The sequence below is a fragment of the Triturus cristatus genome, chromosome 5_1, assembly GCF_964204655.1.
Source record: "Triturus cristatus chromosome 5_1, aTriCri1.1, whole genome shotgun sequence".
NCBI classification, from domain to species: domain Eukaryota; kingdom Metazoa; phylum Chordata; class Amphibia; order Caudata; family Salamandridae; genus Triturus; species Triturus cristatus.
The window spans coordinates 682,835,384-682,847,824 of NC_140587.1; the positions used below are offsets into that span (position 1 = coordinate 682,835,384).

At 40.8% G+C, this 12,441-nt stretch overlaps 1 protein-coding gene across 1 annotated transcript in view; it reads right to left on the reverse strand.

Annotated features, from left to right (window-relative positions):
• Positions 1-12,441, reverse strand: part of SNTG1 (syntrophin gamma 1) — a 2,687,950-nt gene that overhangs the window by 16,011 nt on the left and 2,659,498 nt on the right. The gene's annotated exons all lie outside the window — the stretch shown is intronic.

Consider the following 12,441-nt stretch of genomic DNA (forward strand, 5'->3'; position numbering starts at 1 on the left):
GATAGCCATGGAGGTCAGGCAGGATGGGCACTAGAAGCAAGACACACCATGAAGAGCAACAGTGAGACTGTGATGGCATACACACAGACCATGGAGGGAAGGTGGGAGGGGGTCAGGGGCAGCTAACTGACCACACAGGGAAGGTGGGAGGGGCCATGGCAGCACAGAAGACCATGCATGGCAAGTGGGAGGGTTAGTGGCAGCACAATGGCTATGATGGGCAAGAAGGAGGGTGGAGGGGCATGCACAAAGGACAATGGAGGATAGAAGGGAGGGTCAGGACCTGTGCACAGACAAGAAAGTTCAGGGGAAGGGACCTCACAACAGACCACACGGGGCAGGCAGGAGGAGCAGTTGCAGCACAACAGACCAGGGAGGGCAGAAGGGTGTGGCAGTACAATGGACCATGTAGGACAGGAGGAAGAGGATAGGGGCATGGCATGTGGACAGGCAGGGTGGAGGTGGCAGGGACAGGTTACAGTCATCTGACAATGCTAGGCAGGTGGGAGGGGAGTGGCAGCTCAACAGAACACTCAGTAGATAGGAGTGGCAGGCCCATGGGACATGGTGGGCAAAAAGGATGGAGCAGGGGCATGCACAAAGACATCGGAGGGCAGGGGGAAGGAGAATAGGGGCAGCAAGCTAAGCACAGAGTTTAAGCAGGAGGTCAATGATGGGGCATAGAATTGGGCAATGGAGGGCAGGAGGACTGGACTGGTACATCATACTAAATTGAGGGCAGTGGCAGCACATCAGACCATGCATGGCAGGAGGGAGGAGGCTAGTCCATGGATTCACACAACAGAGGATAGGGAGGAAGGGGATGGGGCAGCAAGCTAACTGTTCAGAGAAGGCGGGTATTAGGAACTTTATTGTTTTTAAAACATTGTGTCTGTGCGAACTACTTAAAATATGAACAAGTATGCAGCATAATCTCACTTTTATTCAGGAAGAAGAGGACGTTTGTGACTGTGACTCCGGGCTCACTTGGCAGAAACACCCCCTGACCCTCCACCCCCTATCGCAAAATGTAATGCCCGTGAAAAGGGTAGGTGAACACAGTGTTATATAGAACATAGTCCTGAGAGCACGATTGAAAATGAAAACTAGATATAGTGTATGGTATAAACTATGCACCAAAAAGTGTGATATAAGATGAACCGGGCGTGAAATATAATTTGCAATACATTGTGCGCAATGACAGATTCATTGGAGAGCGCGAGATAGCACAGGCACTAGCGCGTGCTATGCGATATGCGCCTTGGAGTGTAATATGCACAGGGTAGTGTTGTGTAACCTAACTAGTCTCTAAAGTTGTAATATAAAATATGTGCTGGGGAGTGTAACGTTGCATATGCACTGTGACAAATATAAGGATCCCAGATTGTAATATGTATGGCATAGCACTGTGCGTTATAACATAGGCATCGAGAAAGGCACGTTAGATGGGGCAATATAACCCGTGCGAAGACAAGTGTGGCATGACATATTCACGGGGTGGTGTTACAGTGCACATGGGCTAGAGAGTGTCATAGCATATGCACTAGCTAGTGGAATACAACACAGAGGTGTGTGGCACTCGGCAGGCAATGGTGGGTGTAACACAGCATTGGGCTCTGTCAGGAGCACGCTGTGACTCTCAAGTGATGTTCGTCCCCTTTCCAGAGAGTAAAATAAAAAGTATTACACATCCGGCAGTGGATGTGTGTTTTACTAACCGTGAGGGGGGTTTCTTGCATAGTTTTGGTCGAATTTTTGTCGAATCCCCTTTGAATGGCTTGGTGTGCATGTGTATTAAATGTGCCCGTCAATAGCTACCCATGTTTGTATAAATAAACGACAAGGGTGTCTACCAGGATTAGGCACGGTAGGGCATCAGACATGTCAGAGCTTCACTAGTGGTGTAAATACATTCCACGTGGATTCATTGCATGCATAGTCGCCTTTTAATGAATATCACGCAAATCGTCATGGTGATAGGTACGTACGGTTTGTCCAGCATGTCCTAGGTGTGTCTATAAATATATATTTTTTAAAAATAATAAAAAACAGTGGCCGGCCCTGGGGATTGGGTTCAAAAAAATATAATTAGGAGACTGGCCCTGGGGGATGGGGTCATCAGGGCCAATAAATTAGAATAAGAAGGGGAACCAAACAGCCCCCCTTCTTAAAAAACTAAAATAAATAAAAGACTGGCATCGTGCCGGAGGCCATGCCCCCTCCGTGCAGCACTCTGCAAACGCGCCCCCAACAGGCATCTCCAGTATGCGCCAGGGAGCTGCGCTGCAGCCAGGTGTTCTGAGGCCAAGCCCCTTTTTACACCTCTCTGCAACGCAGCTCTGTGGCGCTTACTGGAGGTACCTAGTGGTCTAGTTTGACCCTAGGGACCCTTAGGATTCAGGGGGACTCTCAACTTAGAACAGCCACAGGGCGCGTTTACACAGTGGTGAAGGGAGGGGACGGGGCCTGAGGTGACGTGTGCAAACACGCACTATGGCATGTTTTAAATTGGGGATATAATTTCCCTTCAATACTGAGGGCCCCTGGGGGCTAACTAGCCCACCAAGTGCTTCCAGTAAGCGCCACTGAGCTGCATTGCAGAGAGGTGGTCCAGGCCGTGCCACTTTTTACACCTCTCTGCAACGCAGCTCTGTGGCACTTACTGGAGGTACCTAGTGGGCTAGTTGGACCCTAGGGACCCTCAGGATTCAAATGAACTTAATCTCCCAACTAAAAATGGACACAGGGCGTGTTTACACAGTGGTGAAGGGAGGGGACGGGGCCTGAGTTAATGTGTGCAAAAACGCCCTGTGGCCTGTTTTAAGAGGTAGTTTTAATCCCCATGCCCTATTATACACTAGGGGCTTACAGAGGAGGTCATGCTAATCACAGGGGGACCCCAACGCATAATGTTCCCTAGTGTATGTAGGTGTTTTCACTGTATTCTAAGTGTCTTTTAACATAGCACTGGCTCTAGGACTGGTTAGTCAGACTCAGTTACCACCAGTATCCGTCTGAAAAAGTTGAGGGTACAGGATGCTTTTGCAACAAGGCTTCTTTCTGCTCTTCTTTTTGTTCTTTCTGCACGTTATCCTTCTTCCTGCACTTATCTTCGTATTTGAGGACTTCTGTTGCTTCTTTCTGCACTTCTTTTGTTTCTTTCTGTGCATTTTTTCTTCTTTCTTCACATGTCCTATCTCTGTAGGCATAGTTAGAAATTAGCATTTAAAAAACCTTTGAAATTCACTGAAAAAACCATGGGTTTCACACACGTTATAGTTAGGAATTAGCATTTAAAAAACCTTAGAAATTCAATGAAAAAACCAAAGGTTTCACACATGTTATAGTTAGCTGGACATTTCACTCGTAAAAAAACATTGAAATTCCCCCGTTATAGTTAGTTCAGCTAACTATAACTCGCGCGCCCGCAATGCACTACTGATGACGTCACATATTACATCACTCATGACATGGTCACTGACATCACTCATGACATCACTGATGACATCTCAAATGACATCACTGATGACATCACTGATGACATCATCCAGTGATCGTGTGTTTTTATGAAAATTATATATTTTTTATATTTATGTATATCTCAAGGTCAAAGGAAGAATAAATGGGTATATAAGTGTCTAAATGGATACTTTTTTTTGGAATTTTTTTTGTGTAACTGACTGTTTAAGTGTATCATAGTGAATACATGGCTTACTGAGTAATCTTTAAATATTTAAATATCTGTATCAGTTTCTTACTTTGTGTATAAGTGGCTGCATGGGTTGGTGAGTAGCTACATGAGTGTCTATATAGGTTATTAGTTGGTTTTTTATCACTATGAGTGTCTGAGTTTCTGTATGGTTCGGTGGGGGGTATTACTTAGTGCATAGGTGCATGAATGAGTGACTCACTGTTTGTATGTGTTGAATACAGCATGTGTGCAGGATTGTATGGGTGGATGAGTGTGTGCATGGGTGTGTTAGTGAGTGAATGACTGTCTCAATAGTGTCTTTATGAGTAACTACATATGTTTTAAACTAGTATATGTGACTATTGGTGTATATAAGTGAGTATATGTGAAAGTGAGAGATTGGAAGAGTTCCTGTATGAATAAGTATGTGTTTCTATAAGTGATTGTTTAAAAGAGTAAGTATATGTAAGTTTCTGTAGAAGTAAGTGTGGTGGTGTGTGTATAACTGTATATGCAAGTAAATGGATGATTGATTCTTTATTAGCATGAGTGACTATGTGTGTGAGTTACTCTATGGATGAGTGGCATTGTGTAACGGGATGTACAGGTGTATGAGTACATATGATGAGTGAGTACATGTATGAGTGACTGTAGAGGACTGTTGGTGAATTACTGTATGTGTATGTGGTTCTTAGAATTACTGAATAGGTTGTTGTAACTGATATTGATATGTTCATTATTTTGAACATTTTAGTTTCTATTTTTGAATGTGTGTTTCAATGGTTATATTAGGGGGAGAGGAGGTCTGCCACTCTATCACAAGGATGATGTCATCAGTGATGTCATCAGTGATGTCATTTGAGATGTCATCAGTGATGTCATGAGTGATGTCAGTGACCATGTCATGAGTGATGTAATATGTGACGTCATCAGTAGTGCATTGCGGGCGCGCGAGTTATAGTTAGCTGAACTAACTATAACGGGGGAATTTCAATGTTTTTTTACGAGTGAAATGTCCAGCTAACTATAACATGTGTGAAACCTTTGGTTTTTTCATTGAATTTCTAAGGTTTTTTAAATGCTAATTCCTAACTATAACGTGTGTGAAACCCATGGTTTTTTCAGTGAATATATATATATATGTATATATATATTCAGCTCAAAATCTTCACTCAGTGAATAAAGGGGACCGCACACAGCAAGGTTTCTCGGTGATATTTTATTTATTTCATATCCGAGAATCAGCAGGACTCATTTCGGTGTTCGCGCCTTTTTCGACTTGTATTTACAAAGTGCAGTTGACTCGAGAAATAAATATCCGGATCACTGGTTCTAGTTCCGGTTCAGTTGCCATGAACAAAAGGAAATGGAAAAAAGACTAATCAGTAATATTTCGTCCGAGTAAAGTTACAAAAGGACAATAATTTTATCACTTAATTACATTTAAATTTCATGTTATTAAGTCAAAGCATTATTAACATTTTATGTTTAGTTCATCAATAGAAATGTAGACAAACGAATCAATTCATGACAAAGGCAATCATTCCAAGTACCATGATGACAGTCTTTCTATGAAGTCCATATTATTTTATGGCAGTTAAGGTAGAGGCATAACACCACAAAATTGAGCCCTGTATGGGCATTAGTAACAGTCTAACAAAATTAATGAAAGATTATTTTTTCTTCCTTTCTGCAGTCCCCAATTATTCTAAGATCTCTAAGCTATCCTAGATGACATGCCAGTTCTTCCTCTGTATTGAGACCATAAGGAGAGGTGGTTTGGAGATCAATAATAAAGCGGGATTCTAATCTCCTCAGTTTCAATTCCCGGTTTCCTATACGGTCACTGGGTGCAACGTGGTCCAGACAAAAAAATGCTAGTAAATTCCTATCACTATTGTGATATTGGGCGAAATGTCTGGCCACAGGATATGAGGGGTCCTGTTTTTCAATTGCTCGAGCATGTTCAAGGATGCGGTTTTTTGTGGGGTGTATTGTGCTACCAATATATTGCTTAGGGCAGGGAAACGTAAGGCAATATACGCAGAAAGATGTATTGCAAGTTAGGAATTTATTGATCAATCTAGGTTTTTTCATTCCAGGGACATTATATGCTGATACCTTTTTACTATGTCTGCATGCCTTACATTTTGAACAAGGAAAAAAGCCAGTGACATTGCTGATACGTTGAATGAATGGTGTAGGTTCGTAGTGACTCTGAACCAGTTTATCTTTTCGCGATCTACTTCTCCTGAATGTTATTTGTGGATAGGCTGGTAAAGAGTCACCAATAACTCCGTCAGATTTCAGGATGTGCCAGTTTCGACACAAAATCTTTCTCAGAGTATTGGTCTCATTGGAGAAGGTTGTAATGAACCTAACCGTATCTTGTTCTGACACATCTTTTTTATGATGGGTATCTAGTAGGGACTGCCTGGGAATTTTGTTAACCTTACTTAAGGTTTTTTGTAGTAAATTAGGGCAATAACCTCGTGATCTGAATCTTTCGATAGCTGCAGATGCTTCATACTAAAAGTCAACTTCACGAGAACAATTCCTTTTTAGACGCAATAGTTCTCCATAAGGAATGCTGTTTTTTAATGATTTCTGATGACTGCTATGTGCTTCCAGTATTGAATTCCCTGCAGTCTCCTTTCTAAAGAGAGTTGTACATATTTTCCCTTCTTGGACAAACACCTTAAGATCTAAAAAAGGTACTTCTTCCGTACTAAGCTGTCCACTTAGATGGAGATTTAGGGTATTGTTATTAAGTGCTGCTATGTACTCTTCAGCTTCGCTTTTGGGACCTTTCCATAGGATAAACAAGTCATCTATGTATCTATACCACAGAATAATATTTTTGGTCCAATGAATATATGTATCAGCCCAGGCCACCTGCCTCTCCCACCAGCCCACGAATAAATTCGCGTAGCTGGGGGAGAAGCAGGTGCCCATCGCTGTGCCCTGGGTTTGTCGATAATGTTGTCTATCGAATAAGAAGATATTGTTGTTAAGGCAGAACATAATAAATTCAATTAACATAGTATTATGTTCGGAAAATTGGAGAGATCTCTCTTTCAAGAAGTATTGCACTGCTTGAATGCCATGTTCATGTTTTATGTTGGTATAAAGACTAGTGATGTCAAGTACGATCATGAGCATCTCAGGTTCCCATGGTGTATCAGTGATATTCCTGATAAAATGTGTTGTATCTTTGATGTACGAAGATAGTGTCAGAACAAATTCTCTCAGGAAAAAATCAATATATTGTGACATGTGTCCTGTCAATGATCCTATGGAAGATACAATAGGACGGCCTGGTGGTCTAACTGCATTTTTATGTAATTTAGGCAAATGATAAAAGGTAGCTGTGATTGGGTATTGACATGTTAAATACTTGAATTCGTCATAATTGAGCATATGGCGATCTAGCCACTTTTGAATCATCATGTGGTATTCATCAATACTTTCTATGTATTCTGCTTTGGTAATTGGGCAATAACATGCCCTATCTGAGAGTAATCTCACAGCTTCCTCCACATAAAATTTCCTAGTCATTAGCACCACATTTCCTCCCTTGTCAGAGGGTTTGCAGATTAAATCTGGGTCATCCATTAATTGTGACAGAGCAGCTTTTTGTTTCCATGTCAGGTTGTTGTTTAAGTTCTTATTCTCTGTAAGTCTCATTTTCATAAGGTCTTTCTTGACAGATTCTTCAAAAATGTCTATAGTGTCATAGGTCGACATTGGAACAAAGGTTGATCTTTGCTTGAAATTAGTTCTTGGGGCACGTTGTTCAATGCCAAAGCTTTGGATGCAAGAGACATCATGAACAGAATCAGGTTCAATTAACTGCTGACTGGATAAAATTCGTAATGTTTCCAGATCTTGCCCTGTGAGTGCTGTTGATAGTTCAGGTGTTGAAATTTGGTTGGATACTTCACTCATGTTATCTTGTGCACCTTTTAATTTGAAGAATTTTTTCAATTTTAATTTTCTGGAGAAATGGTATAGGTCAATGCGAGTCTGTGTATATTCACATCTTTTAGCTGGGCAGAATGTTAGTCCTTTTTTGAGTATTTCTTGTTGGTCTTCTGTAAGTATTTTTGGAGTCAAATTGACAATGGTTAAATCATCCATCGTACCTACTTTTTGGACCCCCTCCTGCTGCGAGTCTGCCATGCTATCCCTCGACCTTGGTTTTGACTTTGTGCGCCCGTATATATATATATGTATATATATGTATGTATGTATATGTGTATATATATAGATATGTATGTATGTATATGTGTATATTATCTAATGGCGGTCGCCAGTAGATAGTTATAGTTAGGACCTATTTTCCATAGGAAATCCGCGACATTCTATTCCCAATAAGTCTGGCGCCGGTTGATGAATCCTCGCGAAATTTTCCAAACTTTTGGTCAGCTCCGCTCCGCTCCTACCCTGAAAGTTTCGTGATGATTCGTCAAGCGGGGGCCGAAAAAAAAGGGGGTCCCAAATCGCGTTTTTCACATGCAATTTCCCATAGGATCTGTTGTCGCAGCTACAGCCCGAACCGCTGAACGGAATGTCACCAAATTTGGCAAAGAGGTAGTCCTCAGTTCAGACTCGTGCCTTTTGCATAAATGGTGTGAATCCATTCAGTAGTTCCTGAGAAAATTAGAGTTAAAAGTACATATATATCTATGGCCGGGGAGGATCCGCGCACACCCTACCCGCACTGTAAGCGCACCCTCCTCGAACCGAGCGCGCACCCTCCCGATCGCGCGCTGAATGCTAATTGGCTGTCGAGTGTCTGTCTACATTCGAAAGCAGGAACTGTTGGCGGCCATTTTCTGCCTCGGTAGAAGCGAGGCTGAAGAAGCAAGGGGAATAAGTGTGTAAAACATATAAAGGGGGCAGAGTGGAAATACTCTGACCCTGTAGAGGTGCTTAGGGTGTCCCAGAAGGACCCCCTGGGGCCCCCTTTTTAAGAATAAAAAAAACGCGAAATGTGCGCACGGTGCGCGCATCCTACCGCGTTTGGTGCATGGATCCTCTCGCGTTGGGTGCGCGGATCCAAGGAAATTTTTTTTGAAAAAAGACAAGAAATCATTGGTTGTATGACAACTTTCTTCACTGAAAGGTAGGGTGTATATTTCTGTTTTTTAAAGGCATGCTTCTTATTGGTTAACAAAAACTGATTGTAAGGAACATTATATATGATAAGCTGATATGTTGAAAAGTCAACCACACTTGCTGTCTTGTTTAGCAACATTGTGTGCTGAACTTGTGACCTGTGTGCTCAGTGCAGTGTTCCATGACCTGTTTCTATGGTAGATTGGGGGAAGGGTTGAAATGTATTTCATTTGGAAAGGGTTGAAATGTTTAACCAATAGAAATGTGTGTCTGCTTTTGAATTTATGTGTGAAGGATTGTGATTTGATGTTTACATGTATAGGTGTGGAAAATTCTGTAAAAGAAAATCTGGTGTGTGACTGATATCTGGTGTGTGACTGATATACTTCTTGATCTACAAAACAACTTGAAAGGTGAGTTATTTAATTGTGAGGAGATGTATGTAGACTATTTTGATTTTAATCAGACTAATGTATTTCTCCTGCTAAAGTTTAGGGAGTGTTTTTTTTCTCTACAATCTTATTGACAGTATGTGTGCATGTAGAAACCATTCTGTGATAAGCATTTGTGTTTTTCATGTGTTTGCAGACAGATAACTGTGCTGTTTTTATATTTTGGTAGAATTAGAAACCAGTCATTGTTTATGAATTTGTGAAATGAGTTATGTTTCTATACTAAAATGTAGTGCTCCTTCTAGATGAAGAAATGTGTTTTGGTATAGTGCAAGGGATAGTGTTGTTTGTCTAGAATCACACAGTGAGTATGTGTGCATTTGGGAACCACTGTGAGAGAAGCATTTGGTAACATTGTGTACTTGCTGACAGATAACTGTTTTAAAACCTGTCATGTTGTCAAGTTTTAGTAGCATTAGAAGCTAGTGTTTGCTTATGCATTGATAAAATAAGTCATGCTTTGACACTAATGTGCTGTACTTTAATATGTAGATTGTGTGTAGTCTCCTTACCCCTTGCACAGTAGTGAATGAGTTTTGGTAACCTGCTAGGGATAGTGTTGCTTGTCTAGAATCACACTGTGAGTCTGTGTGCATTTGGGAACCACTGTGAGAGAAGTATGTGGCAACATTGTGTATTTGCTGACAGATAACTGTTTTAAAACCTGTCTTGTTCTCAAGTTTTAGTAGCATTAGAAGGCAGTTTTTGCTTATGCTTTTATTAAATGAGTCAGGCTTTGACACAAAAGTGCAGTCCTGAAATATGTAGATTGTGTGCAGTTCCCTTACCACTTCCACTGTAGTGAATGAGTTTTGGTAAACTCCTAGGGATAGTGGTGCTTGTCTAGAATCACACTGTGAGTTTGTGTGCATTTGGGAACCACTGTGAGAGAAGCATTTGGTAACATCGTTTATTTTCTGACAGATAACTTTTTTAAAACCTGTCATGTTGTCAAGTTTTAGTAGCATTAGAAGCCAGTCTTTGCTTATGTGTTGATTAAATGAGTTAGGCTTTGACACAAAAGTGCAGTCCTGAAATATGTAGATTGTGTGCAGTTCCCTTACCACTTCCACAGTAGTGAATGATTTTTGGTAAACTCCTAGGTATAGTGGTTGTTGTCTAGAATCACAGTGTGACTGTGTGCATTTGGGAACCACCTTGAGAGAAGCATTTGGTAACATTGTGTATTTGGTGACAGATAACTCTTTTGAAACCTGTCATGTTGTCAAGTTTTAGAAGCATTAGAAGCCAGTCTTTGCTTATGCATTGATAAAATGATTCATGCTTTGACACTAATGTGCTGTACTTTAATATGTAGATTGTGCGTAGTCTCCTTACCCCTTGCACAGTAGTGAATAAGTTTTGGTAAGCTGCTAGGGATAGTGTAGCATTAGAAGGCAGTTTTTGCTTATGCTTTGATTAAATGAGTCAGGCTTTGACACAAAAGTGCAGTCCTGAAATATGTAGATTGTGTGCAGTTCCCTTACCACTTCCACTGTAGTGAATGAGTTTTGGTAAACTCCTAGGGATAGTGGTGCTTGTCTAGAATCACACTGTGAGTCTGTGTGCATTTGGGAACCACTGTGAGAGAAGCATTTGGTAACATCGTGTATTTTCTAGCAGATAACTCTTTTAAAACCTGTCATGTTGTCAAGTTTTAGTAGCATTAGAAGACAGTCTTTGCTTATGTGTTGATTAAATGAGTCATGCTTTGACACTAATGTGCTGTACTTAAATATGTAGATTGTGTGCAGTACCCTTACCTCTTCTAGACTAGTGAATGAGTTTTGGTAAACTTCTAGGATAGTGTTGCTTGTCTAAAATCACACTGTGAGTCTGTGTGCATTTGGGTAAGGATTGTAATAGAAGCATTTGGTAACATAGTGTATTTGCTGACAGATAACTGTTTTAAAACCGGTCATGTTGTCAAGTTTTAGTAGCTTTAGAAGCCAGTCTTTGCTTACGCATTAATAAAATGAGTCATGCTTTGACACTAATGTGCTGTACTTAAATATGTAGATTGTGTGCAGTACCCTTATCTCTTCTAGACTAGTGAATGTGTTTTGGTAAACTCCTAGGATAGTGTTGCTTGGTCTAAAATCACACTGTGAGTCTGTGTACATTTGGGTAAGGATTGTGATAGAAGCATTTGGTAACATCGTGTATTTGCTGACAGATAACTGTTTTAAAATCGGTCATGTTGTCAAGTTTTAGTAGCTTTAGAAGCTATTCTTTGCTTATGCATTGATAAAATGAGTCAGGGGTTGACACTAAAGTGCAGTTCCATGTACTATTCTCTTCACTGTGCCAGAACTGAAAATTTTAAAATTGTACCCAGGCACTGTCCTAGCAGTAGACTGATGATTTAGTCAGTTTCCAAGTACTCATGTTGTGAACCATACATTACCACATAGACTGCTTCAAATGTCTATGCAGTATGCATGCAGTCTTCTAACATACTATACACTTGTCTTTCATATCTTCAAATCCCTAGTCAGTATCCATACAGTCCAGCAAACATCCTGTCACTCCCTTTGCACTCCTCTAGTGACCCATTCAGTACCAAGTACTAATCCATTCACTGTGTCAAAAGCCAACCACTTATAAATTCACCCAGGCACTCTCTTTGCTGTACTCTAATCATTCCGTCAGGTCCCAAGTACTCATACAGTGAGCCAGGCCTTAGCACATAGACTGCTTCAAATGCCTATTCACCATGCATGCAGGCCTCTAAGCACCTACACAGTTGTCTTTCACACCTTCAATTCCCCAGTCAGTATTCATACACTTCTAGTCACTCACCCAGTGTGTCTCCGTATAGTACTGTAATCATTCAGTCAGTTAGCATGTAGTCTTTTAGTGAGGTAGGCTTTAGGGCATGAACTGCTTCAAAGTAGTATGCACTATGCATGTAGTGTTTTAACCATCGTCACACTTGTGGTTCAGGGCTATAGTTTCTTAGTCAGTTTTTATATAAAATGTGTTTGTACAGTAATGGAATAGTATAAATTTGAAAGTTATTAATATACATTTATTTGTGATTCTTTTTTACAGACACAGAACAGGAGTGTTTCTCATCCGTTTGCACTCTTCTCGTGCAAGATTGTTTGAATGAAGGGTCCTTAGGTGTTTCATCATACTTGCCGTGCCGTACGAGTTTCTTGTTAGGATCCCCTT